Source organism: Rousettus aegyptiacus, unplaced genomic scaffold (genome assembly GCF_014176215.1).
Source record: "Rousettus aegyptiacus isolate mRouAeg1 unplaced genomic scaffold, mRouAeg1.p scaffold_m13_p_6, whole genome shotgun sequence".
Taxonomy (NCBI): Eukaryota; Metazoa; Chordata; class Mammalia; order Chiroptera; family Pteropodidae; genus Rousettus; species Rousettus aegyptiacus.
The window spans coordinates 1226770-1247759 of record NW_023416309.1 but is presented as its reverse complement, the minus strand read 5'-3'; the positions used below and the strand labels follow the sequence as shown (position 1 = coordinate 1247759).

Sequence of the window (20990 nt, the reverse complement as noted above, 5' to 3'; positions counted from 1 at the left end):
TAACCAATGGGTCGTCATATGGGGTCTTGATGGTGGGTGGGGGCTGCACTCCTCTGTGCTGGGTTTTCCAAGGAGGGGAAGAGGAACAGGACTGCAGTCCCTGCCCAGGAGGGAGCATGACTGATGGGAGTTACATTCCCTGACACGCCCCAGGTTCCCATCTCCGCTCACCCTCCCTCTTATACCTGGCATGGGAAGCTGGGCCCCTGATCCAGGTGAGCTTCTGACATACTGCCCCCTTCTGAGTGAGAGGAATATGGTCAATGCCCTCAAGGTGGCCTTGTTCTCTGAGACTGGCCTTTCAGCAAATAGCTAATGTGAAGGTGGGCAGTGTTTGCTTCCTTGGGAAGGTCTCATTATCCCAGTTGCTGGGAGTGTTATTAGCCCTGCTTCCCAGGGAGCCTTGTCTGGGGGCACTCATGTGCATCCTCCTTTTCCATTCTTCCTGTCTCCAGGGGTCCCACGAGGGTAAGCAGTCCAAGAACCCCCTCTTCCCACAGGGTGGGGGATCTGGGGGAGGGCAGAGAGGAGGGTAGTGCAAACGACCAGAAAAGCAGAAGGAAGCCCATTTGGTCTCAGTGCTAAACCCCTTTTCTCCATACAGCTTCACCAGAAATAGAGTAGGCATTTGGTTTCTATCTGACTCCTATGACTATTTATGAATCAGATGGGGTCACAATGGAGAAGGGGAGCAAAGAGCATTCCAAACCTAAGTCATCAACTGACCTATTCGACCACTTTGTAATTTCCTGGGGACCCGGTGCCTGGGGAACACAGCCCATCTGCCCTTATGGTGAGGCAGTGGGCCAGATGATTGAGCTGTAGGCTGTTCTGCCCCATTCCCACCCCTTAAAAGCTCTGGGAAGGCCCCTTTTTCTCAACATTCTTTTCCACCTGCTCACCAGTGTCTCCAATTACTTTAGTAAAGAATCCAACAATTGCTCTCTCAATAAGGCGGCCACACCGGTAGTACCAGTGAGTGCTCCTCCAGCCACTCCATCCCTAGCCCCATCCCTGGCCCCAACCTCAGCTCTAACGCCAGTTCCAGCTCCAACTCCAACTGCATCCTCATCCCCACACCTGGCTGCAGTAGCAGCTATGACTACAGCTCTGGACTGGACCCTGCCTCAATGCCAGGCCCAGTGCAGACCCCAGCACAGTTACTGGTTGGTCCTGCTCTACCAGGCCCCCAGCAGCCATAGTCCAGTTGCACCCAGTCACTTTGGCCTCCATCATGAACAGCTATGAGAGACGCAACAAAGGTGCTGCTCAAGTTATCGGGACCTCACTGGGAACTGCTGACAAGCACACAGTGGAAGTCACCAATTTCTTTTCAGTGCCAATGAGTCAGAAGAGGTTGCTGTTGACATGGAATTTGCTAAGAACATACATGAATTGCTCAGGTAAGTCCCTCCCAAATGAGCTCATCCTGAACTGATATGCTACAGGCCATGATATCACAGAGTAGTCTGTGCTGATCCACTATAGCTAGGAAGCCCCAACCCCATTCACCTCACTGTGGACTGGAGTCTCTGGAACACCCGCATGAGCATCAAGACCTATGTCCATACTTTAATGGGTGTCCCTGGGAGGACCACAGGAGTGATGTTCCCACCTCTGACCATGAAATATGCATTTTTGGACACGGAACTCATTGGAGTTGACCTGATCCATGAAGACCTGCTTTAGCCTCAAATGGATGACTGGAATCTCAAGTGACTTGCAGCAAGTAGCAGAGTCATTGGCTCACATTCTGGATGCCCTAAGCACAGGGTTGCAGTATGTGGAAGACGTACTGTCTGGAAAGATGTCAGCTGACAAACTATGGGCTGCTTCTTGACTAGTCTAGTTAACCAAGTATCCAAGCCAGTTCCTGATGACATCAAGACCATGCTCAATGGTCATCGATGACCTGCTGATGATGACCTACCTGGCAGTCTCAGACTTCCCTCAATGAGAAACTTGTAAACCTGTGAAAGCAGCACTCTTGCCATGCTGGGTCCCAACCTTGGGACTCAGAATAGAATGAAGTAGAAATGCCTTTTTGTTGTTTGAATCACACTGACCCAGTCAACTGCATGTGAATCTAAATAAACATAGCCTAACTTTTCTAAATTAAAAAACCAAAAATCCTACAAGAGCTTAAACTTCATCTATTTAAAGTAAGGTGCACATTTCTGATACAGGAAGCCTGCCAGGGTGCAGGTATTGATGGAGAGGGGTGTAGAGAGGGCCCTGGCACAGACAGGGGAGTAAGAGGCTGCAGGGGGCAGTGGCAGAACTGCAGGGAAAGACCCCAAGTTTGGGAGACATGTCTTCACCTTTCTCTTTCTACTGCTGGTCAGGCCGGGCTAAAGCATTCTTTAGGTCTTGACTGTGCAGGTTATTGCCTTCATTTAGTACCCAAAAACCAAGATTTCTAAAACTTCGGCTTGCAGGAGAATGAATTGGGATTCTTGTTACAATGGAGATTTCCAGACATCACCCAGAGCTTCTGGTTCGAGACATCTAGGGAGAGCTTAGGAATCCGCCTGATTAGGGAACATAACACTGAAGATGTTCTGAGCTCGAAGTCCCAGGGCTTCCATGGGGAGCCCTGCCTCACACACTCCTGGTAGAGAGGTGAGCATATGGGAGAAGGGATCCAACTCATGAGGAACTGGGCCCTGGTCTTCAATCTCCTGACCCAGACCAGAAACTAAGCCAATGCCTCTATAATGTCAAAAGTAAGAGCAAAACATAGGGACTAAGCCTATCTCACAAGTTGTTTACAAAGGACTCTAAAAGGGTCCCTTTAAATAGCAAGTCTTAGTACAGAGAAATGCAAAGTGAAAAACATGGCTTTAGAGCAAGTTATTTTCAAAAGGGCAGGCATCTATAAGGATTGATGTGTCTTCCCATGTGGCTTAAACTGGGAAACAAGAGAATTTGAGTCAGGGAGACCTTCCTTCAATGATTATCTAATACTTCGCAGCCTCACTACCTGCTGAATGTGTTGCCTTAGAATGCATCATTGTGCTTTACTTGTTTATCTTGTTCCTTGTCCTTTTTTCAAGCTGAAGAGAAAGAAGTGCGTCTGTTTTCTTCATAGAATCCTTCTTGGCCCATAACAAGTCATAGTTACTTTTTGAATGAACGAATGAATAGAATGAATATTATGCCCTTTTGGTGGGTTAAGGTCTTCCAAAGGGAACTTGGTGCTGGGACCACAACATTGTTGCATTCTGGGAGGAAGGGAAGAGAGGCCAGGGAGTGGGTCCTGTCCTACACAGCCACCCTCCTTTACCCGAAAGCCCTGCTTCAGAAGCAGTGGGAAAGCATCAGCACACCAGGCTGTCAACACTGTTTTTTTCCCTCAATGTTCTGGCCTTGTTGTTGCATGTTTTGGGACTATTATGATTTACTTTACAGCCTCTGAGTTCTTAGTTTCTTACAGAATGAAAGCAGGAAGTCCTCAAATCTTTAGGAGAAGATGATTCTTAAGTTCTTTCAAGGTGAAAGGAAAGGGGCAGAAGTTTAAGGACCTGGTCCCTGGCATGTAGATCTTGCTAATTTCCACCCAGGGGTATAGATCTGGAGAGCAGACACCATTCTGCCTCAGTTTCCACAAGCAGCATTTTGCACAGATCAATGGGAGAGAAAAACCTATTTGGACCAGAAGAGGTTAGTGATATGAAAAATGCACAAGAAAAGACCCTTAAATAAAACAAAGATGAGTCGACACTTTTGCTCCAAATTAAAAAAAAAAAAAGTAATATAATTGGTTCACTGGCCTTTCTTATTCAATGATGGTTCCCAAGGAAAAACATTAATGTAGCTGCATCCCCACTATTTATAACTGGAACAGCGTTCTCAAGGAAGACAACTGCAGCCCCAAAGAAACACAGAGACCTTTTCTGTTTTTGCTTTACAAATTTGCCTATTGCTTCCATTTGCGCTCGCCTGTCCAAGACTCAGGCCAAAGGCAGTCTCTCTTGGGGCTTGGACAAAGCCATGTATGTGAGTAGGACCTCTGAGTGACCTGCACTAATGGAGCTGCTGATGAGAAATGGAAAAGCTCTAGCTTTGTCTATTTCAAGCCACTCTTTCCTTTTGTATTCTATGACAAATTCTAGAAAATAAACCAAAAGAGCAAATGAATAAAAAAAAAAACATAATAAATAGACTTCCCATTGTGACAAGGCAGTTGGAAGTTTGCATTCTGAGATGGGATCCGCTATGGAATACAAAGGCCATGTGTGTCCTTAGGAAATTTTGAAACTTATGGCTTGATACAACTCCAGGATAGGTCTGTACTTTTGCTTGCTTGCTATCACTTTCCATTCTTTGTAGCCATTAATTAAAATGACATTTTACCAAAGAGTTTAGATCAACCATTCATACTTTCATCAAAATATATATATATATATATATATATATATATATATATATATATATATATAATCAAGCCTTTTGTGTATCAGATGTGAGGATGCATTTAAGAAGTATCTGACAGGGTCCCTGGAGTTGAAATTCCTGATCGGGTTCAACATACAACCTTTCCTTTATCATCGTCCACCCTGGCCCTCACCAAACACAAACATGCATCCAATTCCATCAAGTTATTTGCAAACTCCCCTTTTTCTGGCTACATTTTGCTCAGGCTACTTCATTTCCTGACATGGCATGGCCCATAACTGTTATAACTCTTCTCACCCTGGGGCCCCAGAAGAATCCCACGTCCTCCCAAGTGACCTTCTCATATTCCCCCAAGAATGTATCCTTGTCTCTCCCTTACTCCCAGGCTAGAGTCATCCTCTGATATGGCCCTTTCACACTCTCATTTTGTTAGCCCTTGATAATGTCTATCAGATTTATACTCATATCTACATATGTCTCCTTCCTTAGATTATGAGGCTGGGAACCCAGGAGAGTAGGGATCAAACTTCTCCACTCTCACTTCTCTTGGGCAAGAAGTAGTGATCACAGACTCATCAGCTGGTGCTGAATACATGTTTGCTCAGTTTACATTTTATAGCTCTTAAATTCTTCCAAGAAAATGGCAGTAGGAATAAGGGTAGTAGTGTTTAAATTGCACTCCAGTTGTCAATTTGTTTTCTTTGAGTATCTGGACCTGTCGACACTTTAAACATCATGATGTGTGCTTGTTTAATTAAGCAGTGGCACTAAATGCTTAGTTAATCTCATTCCTAATTATCTCTTCCATGTCTCCAGAGAAAAAGAAATTATTTAATTTCTTCCACTGAAACTTGAAATATCTGTTCCCTGTGGTAGTACTTTCAGACCTAATTATTAAATTTCCTGTAACATTTTGAGGTTAAATAGTCAGATAAGAAATTATATTATAATTTCATCTTTGTCCCTGAATACTTTTAGGTAATAGTTTTTTTCCATTTGCTTTTTCTACTGCTCACATTTAAAGCTAACTTACATGATTGTAAGTCAAATAACAATTTGGCTTATTAAAATATGTTATTTGGGGTTAAATGAAAATACTGATTAAACTTCAGGAGATGGTCCTTGCAAATTGCTTCTATTATCAGCATTTTCACTGTTGAAGAGATCTACATCTAAAAGTAGAGTTTCACTTCGGCTCAGAATATCAGACTGCTTCTGAGTCTGTGGTTGGCAGAGCTGGGCTGAAAAGCCATTGAGCATGATGTACTATGAAGTTTGGGGAATCAAAACTATTGAATCCCTAAGAGCAGAAGCCTAAAATTAATGACAATGCCACCCTTGTGAATACCAGGGGCTCATGTTCCCTGCCACAAAGGGCCCATGCAGTGCCCAGAGGCAGAGCCCTGCAAGCTGGCCCATCTAAACGCTCAAAGACATCTAAAGGCATGTGGTACCCAGGACTGCGCCAGAGCCCACAAACCCTCAGCCCACAAACCCTCAGCTTTCATCTCAGAAACTTTCCTATTGGCACCTGAAAAAAAAAACAAAAAACTAGGTTTAGAACTAGTCCACCCTCCCATCCTCACCTAGGTTGTCATCATGCTTAGAACAGGATCTGTATGTCCTGGGAGGGACCAGACCAGATAAGTGTTTGAGGAAAACAACTGTGGCAGGTCACAGGGACATCAAGCAGGACAGAAAAGGTACATAGGCTGGAAGACTCCCAAAGCAAAGGGAGGTCAAAAAAATATCGAAGAGCAGAGACAAGACACAAATGGCAACGCTTGGATGCAGAGACACCAGGTAGACATGGTGAAGGGTATCCAGAGGCAATGGAGACCCTGACATCCCAGTCATGGGAAAATGGCAGCTTAATTTATAAACCGCACAACCAATGTGCAGCAAGTAACCTGCCAACACTGAGTGTGGAGAACAAATGCAGGGTCACCCACTCCTTCATGTCTGCAGGGACAGAGTAACAAATGTCTTCAGAAAGTATCATTAATTGCAAAGACATTTTAGTACAACTTGCTATGCATTATTTCACACTTACTGGAGAGACTTGGCCCCCCTAACATACAAAATCTTCACTTTATTTCAAAAGTAACTTTGGAATTTACCCGAAAGAGAACAGCTCGTCTCAGTCTCTAGGGACATATGATCCCAGGTTTTATGACAGAAATACTAAGTTGATGCACTCCACTACTTAAAAAGCAAACCTGTTAGCTATTTCTTTTGGCCTAAGGTTACTAAGAATCAGGAACAATTAGAAATCTCTGCACTGGTCTATCTATGATACCTTCAATTCAGAAACCTCTGAACATCCCCAAAATAAATACGACACCTCCTGAAAGAGAGAGATCAAGCCAAGCAACTTCATCTCCCAGTTGGAAAGTACCCAAACCTCTGCTCACATTCCCTTTGTTTCCATCCTGACTTCCTTGTTCCACCAACTTCAGCCTTGCTGTGCCTCCAAGTGTTGGGTGCAGGGCACTTGGGATCAACCTCCCTGCTATCCCTGGGTTGGGTGGGTTCCCTTGTTATGTCTCTCCTGCAGTGAGGTCTACAACTGCATTCACCTGCTCATGATGAATGAATGAGAAGCAGTTACCTTGGGATGGCTGCCACTGGAGTGAGGACACAGGGCTCACCGGGCTGCAGGAATGGAGGTGAGTACACCTCATTCCTCCCTGGAACACTGTCTGGACTTCACACAGATGGACCTCGAATCCTGGAGAAAAGCTGCTGTATCCTCACCCTCCAGTGCTGCTCTTCCACTGAGGACACTTGACCTTCTCCAGACAGCCAATGGGCTGGAGAACCCCATACTGGACCCCAAGCCGAGGTAGCTCCTCCTGCTGTCCAAATGGTGGTGTTTCCCAGGCCTCCATCCTTGGCCCCTGCCTTTTGGGGATATCACCCACCCTCAAGTTTTCACCTGCCTGACCCAGAAATCAGTTCTCAGTAGCCAGATCAGACAGGAGCATTAGTCCCATGTACCTACTGGACATTAGTGCATGGTGGCCTACAGCCCCTCACTCTCAATCCTAAACCTCCCCAATGGAGCAGCTCTATCTCTTGTGGCTCTTCTGTTGACTGTGGGTACATGGCAGGTCAGGCATGACAAGGGAAACCTAGGTGTCACCCAAATCTCTCTTCCTTGCCTACATCCAGTCAACCCTAAAGGCTTCTCATTTGACCTCTTAATGTCTCTCCATCCCTATTGCCAAATTTAGTCCTCTGTCATTTCAAGTGTTGGTACTACAAAAGACTGCCTCCTCACCCTCTAGTCTAGTCCCCCTCAAATCCATGCCCCAAGCAACCAACAGAAGGATCTAGCAAAAGATTTACTCACAGGATTTCCATGGCCTAAAGCAGAGATTTCCCAAACTGTCCAATGATAAAATACTCAAATTCCATCCCAGACTAGACAGACCAGAGTATCCTGGGCAGATGCTTGGGAATCCAGGGATGCTTATTATGAGGCAAGGCTGAGAATATTGACCCACAAAATGAAGTATAAATTCCTTAATATTTAGTACGAGCCCTTCTGCCATGAGCCCTGCCTCACTCCCCTAGTTAACCATAGCTGCCTCCACCTCCCAGCTCAGACTCCAACAGTCCTGACCCACTACACACTGAGATGCCTCTCCTTCCCATTCCCTGCCCAGTGTAAATGGCCAGTGTCAGCTTAAGCACAGCCTTCTCCCTCATCCTTGGGGCCCTCCTATGTGTTCCCACGATGCCCTCTTTGCACCTTTATTATTGCACTTTCACCGTAACATTATATTTGTTTGTGCATCTACTACCCCTTTGGATAGATCCACACATATGCCCCAAAGTTTTCAGCATAGTGAGGGCCTGGTGCAAAGTAGGTGCTTGATAAAATGCCCACTAAGTGAAGGAATAAATAAGTCCACCAAGCACTGCAGAATATACTATAGCTGATATTATTTTCCAATGCATTTTCTTCACTGAGCCCAGCAAAATTTCCTCAGCTGAAATGATCATGTCTCTGAAGACTGCCACTCATTTCCTTATCATTTTTGCCACTCCTCTCTAGTTTGAATCTATCTTTCTGGAAATGAGGTTCCCAAAACAGACTGTGTAGTCTCACTAGCACAGTACACACAACACAATCGCCTTCCTTCTCAGGGACACCAGGCCAATTTGCACATGGACGGAAACGACACCGGCTGTTTGTGCTGCCATATCACATTGCAGATGCACATCTAATTCACCACTGTCATCACTGAAGTCCCTTCACAGAAATAGCTTCTTAGCCTCTTGTTGACTATCCAACAGTGCCTGTGATTCATTTTTCCCAAAATGTATTACTTTGCCATTTTCCAAATTGAATCTCATTCTGTTATTTCCTGCCTGTATTTCTTACCTCTCTGGATTCATTTTTATTATGTTTTACTCCTTGCTGACGTTAAGAACATTTCCCAATTTTGCATTTTCTGTAAAGTTCATTAGGGTGCCATGTGCTCCTTTTTCAATGTCATCGATAAAACAATTAAATGAAATCAAATCCAGCATTGACCCTCCTGGTATCCTCTGGAAGTCTCTCCAGAGGGTTCCAATGCCTTGTGTCACTTAGGACATTTCGATCCATTTTCTCTGCAGGCAGGGTTTCTCACTCAGTGAAATGGTTGCATGGCACAAGCAAGCGAAGAAACTGTAACTGTGTAACATTTTTTGCCTTTCCTTCCACTTTGTGTTATAAAAATGACATTGACAAGTTCATCTGACATGACAAAATCTCTAAAATAAGCCAAGCATGACTCCACTGTCATCTAGAGGGTCATATGTTTTCATTCTTCATTATTTATCATTTTGTTTTGTGCTACACAGCACCAATAACCCTATATCCAGGAGCCCTCCCCCATAATCTCACACATACATGGTTTGCAGGTAAACCCCAATTTAATATTTCCCCATTCTTCAAAATCCTCAATTTTCCATCATATCTTAATAATTTGCACAGTTCAAACATAAAATAGCAACTTATGCTTTACCCCAAATTAATACAGCCTACATTTCTTAGCCAAATGCTTTCAGGGGTATCACCAGAAAAAAGCAAATTCATTTATTAGTGTAATTTTTCACAATAATTTGCAACTAATTTTTTTTGTCACCACACACACATGCTTAAGTATAACCCCATTTTGGAGGAAACTCAAAAATATATAGAGCAAAGTAAATCATATAATATAATACTGCATCTGGGGTGGGTCAGTTATTTGGTTTGGTCTTAGGTTTTTGTTTTGGTTTTTAAATTTTTCATGACATTGATAATGCATTTTACAAGCACACATCTAATGAGCTGGACTTTGTTAGGAGTTACCATCTTAGGTACACCGAATGAAAGTGACAGGCTGCAGGTTATCCCCAATTCATCGGACACTTTTTGTAACTCATCCCTTACTCTCTGCTCCTTCAAAGAGCAAAGCCAAGGATAAATGATATGGACTGGTGTTATGGTAATAGACTTGACTTCACTGTAATATATACAAACAATTTAAAGATGCTAGACTCTAATCAGTGTTCATGACAATTTAGTTGTAGCACCCAAATAATATCTATGAGTTTAATTTATTCAACAACCGGCCGAACGAACTTTCCCAATAATGACCTTTGTGGGCTCACTGACCACATTCCCATCCCTTCCCTCTCAGAGAAGAACTTGTGACCTTTAGACAGTGGTGATCCTTCACAGGTCAAAAAGAACTCCGGCTAAGTGAGATGTACTGGAAAAATGAAAAAATAAAAAATACCAAATTGCCACAGTCATGCAAGTGTCTTGATTTTTTTTTAAAAAAGTAGGTTTTAAAACTATAGGCTAATGAACTTTACATCTATCTATAACAGGTTTCTAAAATGGATTTTTTATTATTATTAAGACTATTTTTTAGAGTAGTTTTAAGTTCAGAGCAAAATTGAAGGGAAGGTACAGAGATTTCCCATATACCCACAGCCTGCACACATGCAAAACCTCCCCCATTATCAGCATCTCCCACTCAACTGGTACATTTGTTATAATCAACGAACCTATATTGACACATTTATATCACCCAGAGTCCTTAGTTTACATTTAGGGTTTGCTCTTGGTAAACCCTAATGCAAGCTATTATAGTATCATACAGAGTGTTTTCACAGTTGTAAAAATCATTTGCGCTCCCCACCTACTCATCCCTCCCTTCTAGCTAACCTTGGAAAACACAAACCTTTTTACTATCTCCATAGTTTTACCTTTTCTAGAATGCCATAGAGTTGCTATCACATACATGTAGCCTTTCCAGATTGGCTTCTTTAACTTAGTAACATGCATTTAAAATTCTTCTATGTCTTTTCATAGCTCGATAGCTAATTTCTTTAAAATGAATTTTCAAATAAAAGTTTTAAGAAATTAAAAAAGGAAAAGGTATATTACTAAGAGACATTGTCAGGCCAATCTAAATTGCTTTTTTGATAAGTTTACTAGTAAGAATCATGAAAAATTCACAGATACCTCAAAGCTGGCTTTTTCATAAGAAAAATAACAGTTTCTAATAGTAGCCATGTGGGCTAGATGGAAAAAAGGTCAAAATAAAAGTCCGATGGTGAAGTTAAAATTCCTAGTACTGTTAACAAGAAATACACAGGTAGATAGATAATTCTCTGCCTTTAAAGTAATGGTCAATGCAATAAGCTTAGAAAAAGTAATGAGATATATATTTGCAGACATCATTGAGAAGCAACTGAAAAAGACTAAATTCAAAAATTAAGATAACTCATTATGTTGCCAAATACAAGTCTAGGATAGATCCTAGACTTCCAATCAAGATGGTAAGGTAGGTAAATGCTGTACTTTCCTCCTCCCATGACCACATTAAAATTACAACTAAATTATAGAACCATGCTTGAGAACCACCTGAAGACTAATTGAACAGAACTCCTATAATTAAGGACTTAAATAAAGAAGCCACATCAAGACTGGTGGGAGGGCCAGAGATGCAAAATAGGTTGGTCCCCCACCAATTTGTAGTGAGTAAGAATTGGGAGGGATAAATCAGATGCAGAGATCCTTGCTGAGAAATGAGGCATCCCAGCCTGGAGCACCAGTGCCAGGAAGAAGAGCCCCACCACAGCTAGCTGTGAAAATCAGAAAAGACTCAGCCTGGGTGAGATGGAGGGCTGCTGTAGACCCAGACTTTTTCCTAAAGGGCCTGAGAACAGATTCACTTGCTCACAAACACTAGCCCTAAGCTCCAGTGAAGGGACAGTAACTCAGAAAGTTCCAGGAATATATGCAGTAGAACAGGACTGTCTTCAGGGCAAGGGCTGGAGGGGCGAATCTCTCCAGGACTAAAGTGTTGGTAGGTTCCACTGTTCGTTTGTTGAGCCCACCCACCACATAGCCTGCAGGCGCAGACAGGTGCCAAATCTGAGCTCTCCATTAACCAGGCTAACATTCAACACTGGTAATTCTCTGAGACATGCCCCACCTAAACATGCACCCATAACAAACTTCTTTCCAGAAGTTAATCCACACTAGCAGCCGGCCTGGGCCCACACCGCAGACTTTCCTAATTCTCTCAAAGATCGACAAACCCCAAACAAGCAGCAGCTGGCCCTGATGTGCCCTGTACCTCTTGCTAAGTAGCCCCAAATAGAGCACTAGTGGCATCCAGCCTCAGTTCACAGCATAACCACTCCCAGGTGCCTCCAAGCCCAGGACAGAGAGCTACCAACCACAGTTTGCTTTGTAGCTATTACCAGGCTGGCCTGGGCCAGGCACAGGAAGCAGCAGATCATGGTCTGCACCTGAGTCCCTCCCCAGAGGCCCCAGAACCAAAACACCTGGTGGTCAGTTTCAGACCATACCAGAGCACCATCCAATTAGCAACACAAATGATACATCCAAGGGTGGACTTGGCAGACACCATATCTCCACTAAAGTGAATCCTGCTCCACGGAGTTAGCCCCCACACAACAGCTTATCCATTGTAGTCACAGCCACTCCTCACAGATAGCCTGAGGGTGAATCCCACCCACTACATGTCGGCAGCAATCAAGGCTCAACTACAAGAGGAGAGTACACACAACCCACACAAGGGACATCCCTAGAGCACCCACCCTGCTCAGCTGAACTGGGAGACTACGTCACTGGGCCCCACAAGACACCTACTATATAAGGTCACTCTGCCAAGACTGGGAGACATAGCAGATCTACCTAATACATAGAAACAAATGCAGGGAGGTAACCAAAATAAGGAGGCAAAGACACATGTCCCAGATGAAAAAACAGGACAAAATTCCAGACAGAGAACGAAACAAAATGGAGACAAGCACTCTACCAGACATAGAGTTCAAAGCACTGGTTATAAGGAAGCTCAATGAGCTTAGGGAAAGAGTCAATGAACTCAGTGAGAATTTCAACAAAGAAATAGAAAACATAAAAATGGAGATCGAAAATATAAAAAAGAACCAGTCAGAAATAAAGAATACAATAACTGAAATGAAGAGTACACTACATGGAATCAAAACAGCTTAAAGGAAGCAGAGGATGAAATAAACAATTTGGAAGACAAGGTAGCAGAAAACACACAATCGGAACGCAAAAAGAAAAAAGAATTGAAAAAACTGAGTATGGTTTTAGGGTCCTCTGGGACAATACCAAGTGTACCAACATTTGCATCTTAAAAGTACTATGAGAAGAGAAAGATCAAGAAATTAAAAACTTATTTGATGAAATAATAACAGAAAACTTTTCTAACTTAGCAAAGGAAAAAGACATACAAGCTCAGGAAGCACAGAGTCCCAAATAAGATGAATCTAAAGAGGACACCATGACACATCATAATTAAAATGCCAAAAGTTAAAGATGAAGAAAGAATCTTAAAAGCAGCAGGGAAAAAGCAGTTAGTTACCTACAAGCAAATTATCATAAGACTATCACTTGATTTCTCAACAGAAATTTTGCAGGCCAGAAGGGATTGTCATGAAATAGTCAATGTAATGAAAAGTAAAAACCTGCAACTAAGATGACTCTACCCAGCAAGCCTATCATTTAGAATCAGAAAATGGATAAAGAGCTCCCCAGGTAAGAAAAAACTGAAGGAGTTTATTATATAACCAAATCAGTATTATAAGAAATGTTAAAGGGACTTCTTCAAGAAGAAAAATATTAAAAAATCAAAAATACAAATAATAAAATATTGCAAAGAAAAGATCATTTTCACTGACTAAAGGCAAACATATAATAAAAGCAGTAGATCAACAAACACTAAAGTTAACGTAAAGATTAAAAGGCAAAAGTAGGAAGAGCATGAGAATTATAAGAGTAAATTAAGGGATACACACCAACACACACACACAAGAATAAAAAAATGACAAAAACATAAACATGAATGGGATGAGTAAAATGGGGTGATTTTAGAATGTGTTTATACTTAAATGAACATCAACTTAAAATAAACTGCCGTAAACATAGTTTGATATATACGAAGCACATGGTAACCTCAAACTGGAAATCTATGACATAGACATGAAATAAAGAGAAAGGAATCCAAACATAACACTATAGAAAGTTATTAACATAGAAGAGAGCAAGAAAATAAGAACAGAGAATAACTAAAAAACAATCAGAAAACAATTAATAAAATGGCAATAACTATATAACTATCAATAATTACTTCAAATGTAAATGTATTAAATGCTCTAACCAAAAGAAGAATGTGATAAAGATGATATGGTACATATATACAATGGAATATTACTTGGCCATAAAAAAAAATGAAATCTTACCATTTTTGACAACATGGATGGACCTCGAGGGTATTATGGTAAGTCTAATAAGTCAGACAGAGAAAGACATACCACGTGACACGTGATTTCACTTATATATGAACTCTAAAAAACAAACAAACAAAAACAAACAAAACAGAAACAAACTCATAGATACACAGAATAAACTGATGATTATCAGATGAGAGAGGTGATGGGGGACTGGGTGAAGAGACAAATGGATTAAGAAGTACAAATTGGCAGTTACAAAATAGTCTCAGGGATGTAAGGTACAGCTTAGGAAACATAGTCAATAATACCATAATAACTACATATGGTGTCAGGTAGGTATAAGATTTATCAGGGGGATCACTTTGCAAGCCATATAAATGTCTAACCACTATACTGTACATCTGAAACTAATACAATATTGAATGTCAACTGTAATTTAAATTTTTAAAAAATACTAATTACAAGTATAAAATACCTAGAGATAAACATAATAAAAATGTTCAAGATTCAAATGAAGAAATCTTTCCTCAAGATTTTAAAAAACCATTCTGAATGCATGAAGGAACACAGCAAGTCCCTGTATAGGAACATGTAAAATCATAAAGATGTATAAGATACATATACTTACCCTAAAATAATTTATAAAGTCAATCAAATCTCATTAAAATCGAACCCTAATTTTTGACAAAACTAGGCAAAATCTATCTTTGCAAACATGGCGGAGTGAGAGACATCCCCATATCTCTCCCCTTGAAACAACAATAAGCTGAACATCTAAAACTCAACAACAACAAAAAAAACCTGAACTGCACACCAGCACATCTGAGCATGAGATCTGCACATAAGAGCTACTACCACAGGTCAGAACCCCGGGTGTCAGGTGCTGGACTGCAGGAAATAAAGAAGCTGCCTCTCACAGCCTCCAGAGCTCCCTGCAGGAGGAGAAGCAAGGGTAAAGGTGTGGGACTTCCCTGAACAGCCCTCCCTGGGACTGCAGTGAGCTCTCTGTGGCAGACAGCAAGGCCCAGTCATCAGGGCAGAACAGAGAAGCAGGACAGGACCACAGAGAAAAAACAGTTGATTTTTACGGGCCTCAGCTGAAAAACCGAGGCTGAGTCGCAGCCCTAAACTCTCAACCCAGAGGGCCCTTCCCTCGAGACCCTTCAACCTGATCACTGCTGCCGAGACTGTAGGCGACACTGGCAGGGACCAAAATTGAGGGTAGTGAGTGTGATTAAATATCTACAAGAAAATTTAAAAAGCATTATTAAGACTTTATATAAAGTAGGTATTCAAGAGGCTTAGATGCCACATACTGGAAACCAAAACAAAAGCACCTGCTTTGCAACAGGCAAAAGAGAGACCTTTATAAAATAAATCTTCTTTCTGGAAAAACAGCAGAATACACCTTCATTAATGCCCAGGAGGAGAAATAGTCCATTAAACACCATGAAACAACCAAGGTGACAAAGCACCTCAGAAAGAAAGAGAAAAATCTCCAGAAAATAAGCTTACAGACATAGAAATATGTGACAAATGACAGAATTCAGGATGGTATAAACACTAATAAGATCCAAAGCAACTCAAATCAACAACTTCAGAAATTGAAAAAACAACTAGATAAGCAGAGCAAGGAGATCAAAACCCTCAAAAAAAAAAAAAAAACAAATAGAACTTCTGGAGATAAAGAACACACTGCAAGAGTTGAAAAATGAAATAGCAAGCTTGAGAAATAGAGTCATCCTAATGGAGGAAAGGATAAATGGTATCAAAGACAGAAATCTAGAAATTAATCAGACCGAAGAATAGAGAAACTGAAGAATGAAAAATAATGAGAGAGAAACTCAAGAACTAGCTGATACCATTAGGAGAAGAAACATAAAAATAATGGGCATTATTGAAGGCAAGGAAAACGAACAAGGATTAGAAAGCATTTTCAGACAAATAGTTAATGAGAATTTCCCAAATCTAAGGAATGAGCTGGAGCTTGAAATTCAAGAAGTCAACAGAACACCCAATTATCTCAACCCAAAAAGGCCTTCGCCAAGACACATTATATTAAAATATCAAAAATTAATGACAAAGACAGAATTTTCAAGGCAGCCAAGGAGGAAAAAAAAAACAGTAACATAAAGATAAACCCTTTAGATTATCCTTGAACTTCTTAGTGCAAACCTTATATGCCAAAAAGAAAGGGAATCAGATATTTAAACTATTAAGTGAGAGGAACTACCAGCCTAGAATAATGTATCCAGCTAAACTCTTCTTTAGATATGAAGGAGAAATTAAGATGTTTCCAGACATAAAAATTGAGGGAATTCTCCACTACACGGCCTGCACTACAGGAAATACTGAATGGAAACAGTTCACCTAAAACCAAATGACAAAAAAAAAAAAAAAAAAAACATAATTAGAAGTAAAGTGACTATCAGGCAAATAGAAGCAGAGGAGTGCAACCCTTACTAAGAACGGGACATTATAAGCTTAAATAATAAGAAGAGAATTGTTATAACAAGATAGTAATGAACATTCAGCATATATAGGAACAAATTGAGTTAACAATGACTGCAAAGGCGAATGGAGATAAGGCATGTGCAGAAGAAAATGGACGATTGTGTATATATAACTATCCTTTACATATTCATAATGGTAACCACATGCCAAAGACTCAGAACTGTTGTATATAACACAAAACAGTAAAAATAGGAAGGAGACCCCCACAAAACCCAACTAAAATAAACAGACACACAAGGACAAGGAAGCAATGAAAACACTGTACTACCAGAAAGCAAAAGATAAAATGATTATAAGAAGACCTCATATTTCAATAATAACCCTAAATGGACTGAACTCACCAATAAAAATGCACAGAGTTGCACGATGGATCAGAAAACAAAGCCCAACCATATACTGCCTTCAGTAGACACAACTCAGCTCCAAAAGACTTTTATATAGACTCAAAAGAAAGGGTGAAAAATGATATTTCAAGCAAACGACATTCAGAGAAAAGTGGGAGTAGTGGTACCAATATCAGAAAAAATAGACTTCAAAATAAAAAAGGTAAAGAAAGATACTGAGGGATACTTCATAATTATAAAGGGAATCATGCACCAAGAAGACATAACACTTATTAATATTTATGCTCCCAATCAGGGAGCCTCGAAATATGTAAAGCAATTACTGACAACTAAAGGGAGAAAAGAACAAAACACTATCATAGTAGGGGACCTAAACACCCCACTGTCCGATATGGACAGATCATCCAAACAGAAAATCAATAAGGAAATAACAAGCTTAAATGATACATTAGACTGGCTGGACATAATTGATATAAACAGAGCCTTCCATCTCAAAACAGCTGCTTATACATTCTTCTCTAGTGCACATGAAACATTCTCAAGAATTGACCACATACTGGGACACAGAGATAACTTCGATAACTATAAGAGGGTTGAAATTATACCAAATACTTTGTCTGATCATAACGCTTTGAAATTACAGATCAACTGCAGAAAGCAATCAGGAAGAACCACAAATACATGGAGATTAAACAACATGAAGAATAACTGGGTCAGGGAAGAAATAAAAAGAGAGATCAAGAGATACATAAAAATGAATGATAATGATAGTACGACGTATCAAAACTTTTGGGACTTGGCAAAAGCGATCATAAGAAGAAAATTCATATTGTTACAGCCTATCTCCAAAACCAAGAATGAGCCCAAATAAACAACCTAACACTTCATCTTCAAAAAGTAGAAAAGGAAGAACAAATAAAAACTAAAGTCAGAAGAAGGAAAAAAATAATCAAAATTAGAGTAGAAATAAATAAAATTGAAAACAAAAAAAATAGAAAAAATAAATGCAACAAAGAGCTGGTTCTTTGAGAAGGTTAAAAAAATTGACAAACCCTTGGCTAGACTCACTAAAGGACACACATAAAATAATCAGGGATGAAAAAGGGGAAATTACGACGGACATTGCAGAAATACAAAGGATCATACAAGAATACTAAGAAAAAGCATATATCACCAAATTTAATAACCTAGAAGAAATGGACCAGTACTTAGAAAAATACAACCTTCCTAGACTGAATCAAGAAGAACGGGAAAATCTAAATAGACCGATCAGCAGTATAGAAATTGAAACAATCATCAAAAACCTACCAAAAAGGAAAAGTCCAGGACCAGATGGCTTCACCAGTGAATTCTACCAAACATTCAAAGAATATTTAATAACTATTCTCGTCAAACTCTTCCAAAAAATCAAAGAGAAGGCAATACTTTCCAACGCATTTTATGAGGCCAATATTACTCTGATACCAAAACTTGGTAAGGATAACACAAAAAAAGAAAACTACAGACCAATATTGCTCATGAACACAGATGCAAAAATCCTAAATAAGATACTGGTGAACCAAATACAGAACATATTTAAAAGATTATATACCACAATCAAGTGGGCTTCATCCCAGAGGCACAGGGATGGTTCAACATACACAAATCTATTAATGTGATATACCACATAGACAAATTAAAAAATAAGACTCATATGATCATATCAATAGATGCAGAAAAAGCCTTTGACAAGATACAGCATCCATTTATGATCAAAACACTTCACAAAATCAGTATAAGAGGAAAGTACCTTAATATAATAAAGGCCATATATGACAGACCCTCACCCTCAACAGTGAAAAACTAAAAACCTTCCCTCTAAGATCAGGAACAAGGTAAGGCTGTCCACTATCACCACTGTTATTCAATATAACATTGGAGGTCCTAGTGAGTGCAATCAGGCAAGAGAAAGATATTAAAGGCATCCAAATAGGAAACAAAGAAGTCGGACTGTCACTATTTGTGGATGACATGATTCTCTATGTAGAAAACCGAAAAGACTCCTCAAAAACACTACTAGAAACAATAAGGCAATATAGTAAAGTTTCTGGATACAAAATCAATGTTCAAAAATCTGTAGCATTCCTATACTCTAACAATGAAATGTCAGAAAAAGAAGTAGAAAAAATAATTCCTTTTGCAATTGCACCAAAAAGAATAAAATACCTAGAAATAAATTTAACAAAACATGTGAAGGACCTATATAATGAAAACTACAAGACCATATCGAAAGAAAATGAAGATACAAACTATGAAAAGATACTTTGTGTTCTTAGATTGGAAGAACCAACATAGTGCAAATGACCATATTACCTAAAGCATTATACAGATTTAATGCAATCCCCATCAAAATTTCATCGGCATTTTTTAAAGAATTGGAACAAAAAATCATCAGATTTATATGGACGCACAAAAGTCCCTAAATTGCAAAAGTCATCCTGAGAAAAAAGAACGAGGCTGGAGGCATCACTCTGCCCGATTTCAAATTATATTACAAAATGACAGTAATCAAAATGGCATGATATTGGCAGAAAAACAGACACACAGAACAGTGGAACAGAATCAAGAGTCCAGAAGTAAACCCATATTTATATGGACAAATAATTTTTGACAAAAAAGCAAAACCATACAGTATAGAAAGGAAAGTCTCTTCAATAAATGGTGCTGGGAAAACTGGAAAGCCGCCTGCAAAAGAATGAAACTAGACTGTTGTCTATCACCACATACCAAAATTAACTCAAATTGGATTAAGAACCTAAATATAAGACCTGAAACAATAAAGTGCATAGAAGAAAACATAGACACGAAACTCAAGGACCTTGGAATTAAAGAGGATTTTATGAATTTGACCTCAAAGGCAAGGGAAGTAAAAGCTAAAATAAATAAATGGGACTACATCAAACTAAAAAGGTTCTCCTCAGCAAAAGAAACCATCGACAAGGTAAAGAGAGAACTATCCAAATGGGAAAATATATTTGCAAGCAAAACCTCCAATAAGACCCCAATATCCAAAATATACAAAGAACTCATACAAATCAATAACAACAAAAAAACCGAATGATCCAACCCAAACCTGGGCAGAGGACCTGAACAGACACTTCTCCCTAGAGGACATACAAATGGCCAACAAATATATGAAAAGATGCTCAACATCACTAGCTATTAGGGAAATGCAAATCAGAACCACAATAAATAGCTATAATAGCTATAATCAACAAGGCAAGTAAGAACAAATGTTGGAGAGCATGCAGAGAAAAAGGAACCTTTATACACTGCTGGTGGGACTGCAAATTGGTACAGCCACTATAGAAAATAGTATGGAAGCTCCTCAGAAAACTAAGAATCAATCTACCACATGATCCAGCAATCCCTCTACTGGGTATTTACCCCAAACACTTGAAATCCCATATCTAAAAAGACATTTGCGCATGAATGTTCACAGTAGTATTATTCACAGTGGCCAGGATATGGAAGCAACCAAAGTTTCCTACAACAGATGATTGTCTAAAGAAGCTGTAGGCACATATATACAATGGAATATTGCTCAGCCATAAGAAGAGATGAAATACTGCCATTTGCAACAACATTAATGGACATTGAAATAATCATACTCAGTGAAATAAGCCAGACAGAAAAAAATTGAAAATCACATAATATCATTTATATGTGGGATATAAACCTGAAAGCAACAAATGGACAGGACAAACAAACAGACTCATGGACATGGACTATAGGCTAGTGTTTACCAGAGGATAGGTGGTGAGATAGACGGGGTAAAGGATATCAAACATTGTGGGGGCGGGAGAGGGTAAAGTGGGTAAAGAAGATCAAATATATGATAGCTGAAGGAAACTGGACTTTGGGTGGTAAACACACAATAGAATATACAGATGTCAAATTATAATGTACATC

General features: G+C 40.0%; 1 protein-coding gene and 1 pseudogene across 2 annotated transcripts in view; one reads left to right on the top strand and one right to left on the bottom strand.

Annotated features, from left to right (window-relative positions):
• The window catches only part of VSTM4 (V-set and transmembrane domain containing 4), a 93716-nt gene that overhangs the window by 60752 nt on the left and 11974 nt on the right, over nt 1-20990 (bottom strand). The window lies entirely within an intron of this gene.
• LOC107505477 lies at nt 679-1976 on the top strand (annotated as a pseudogene).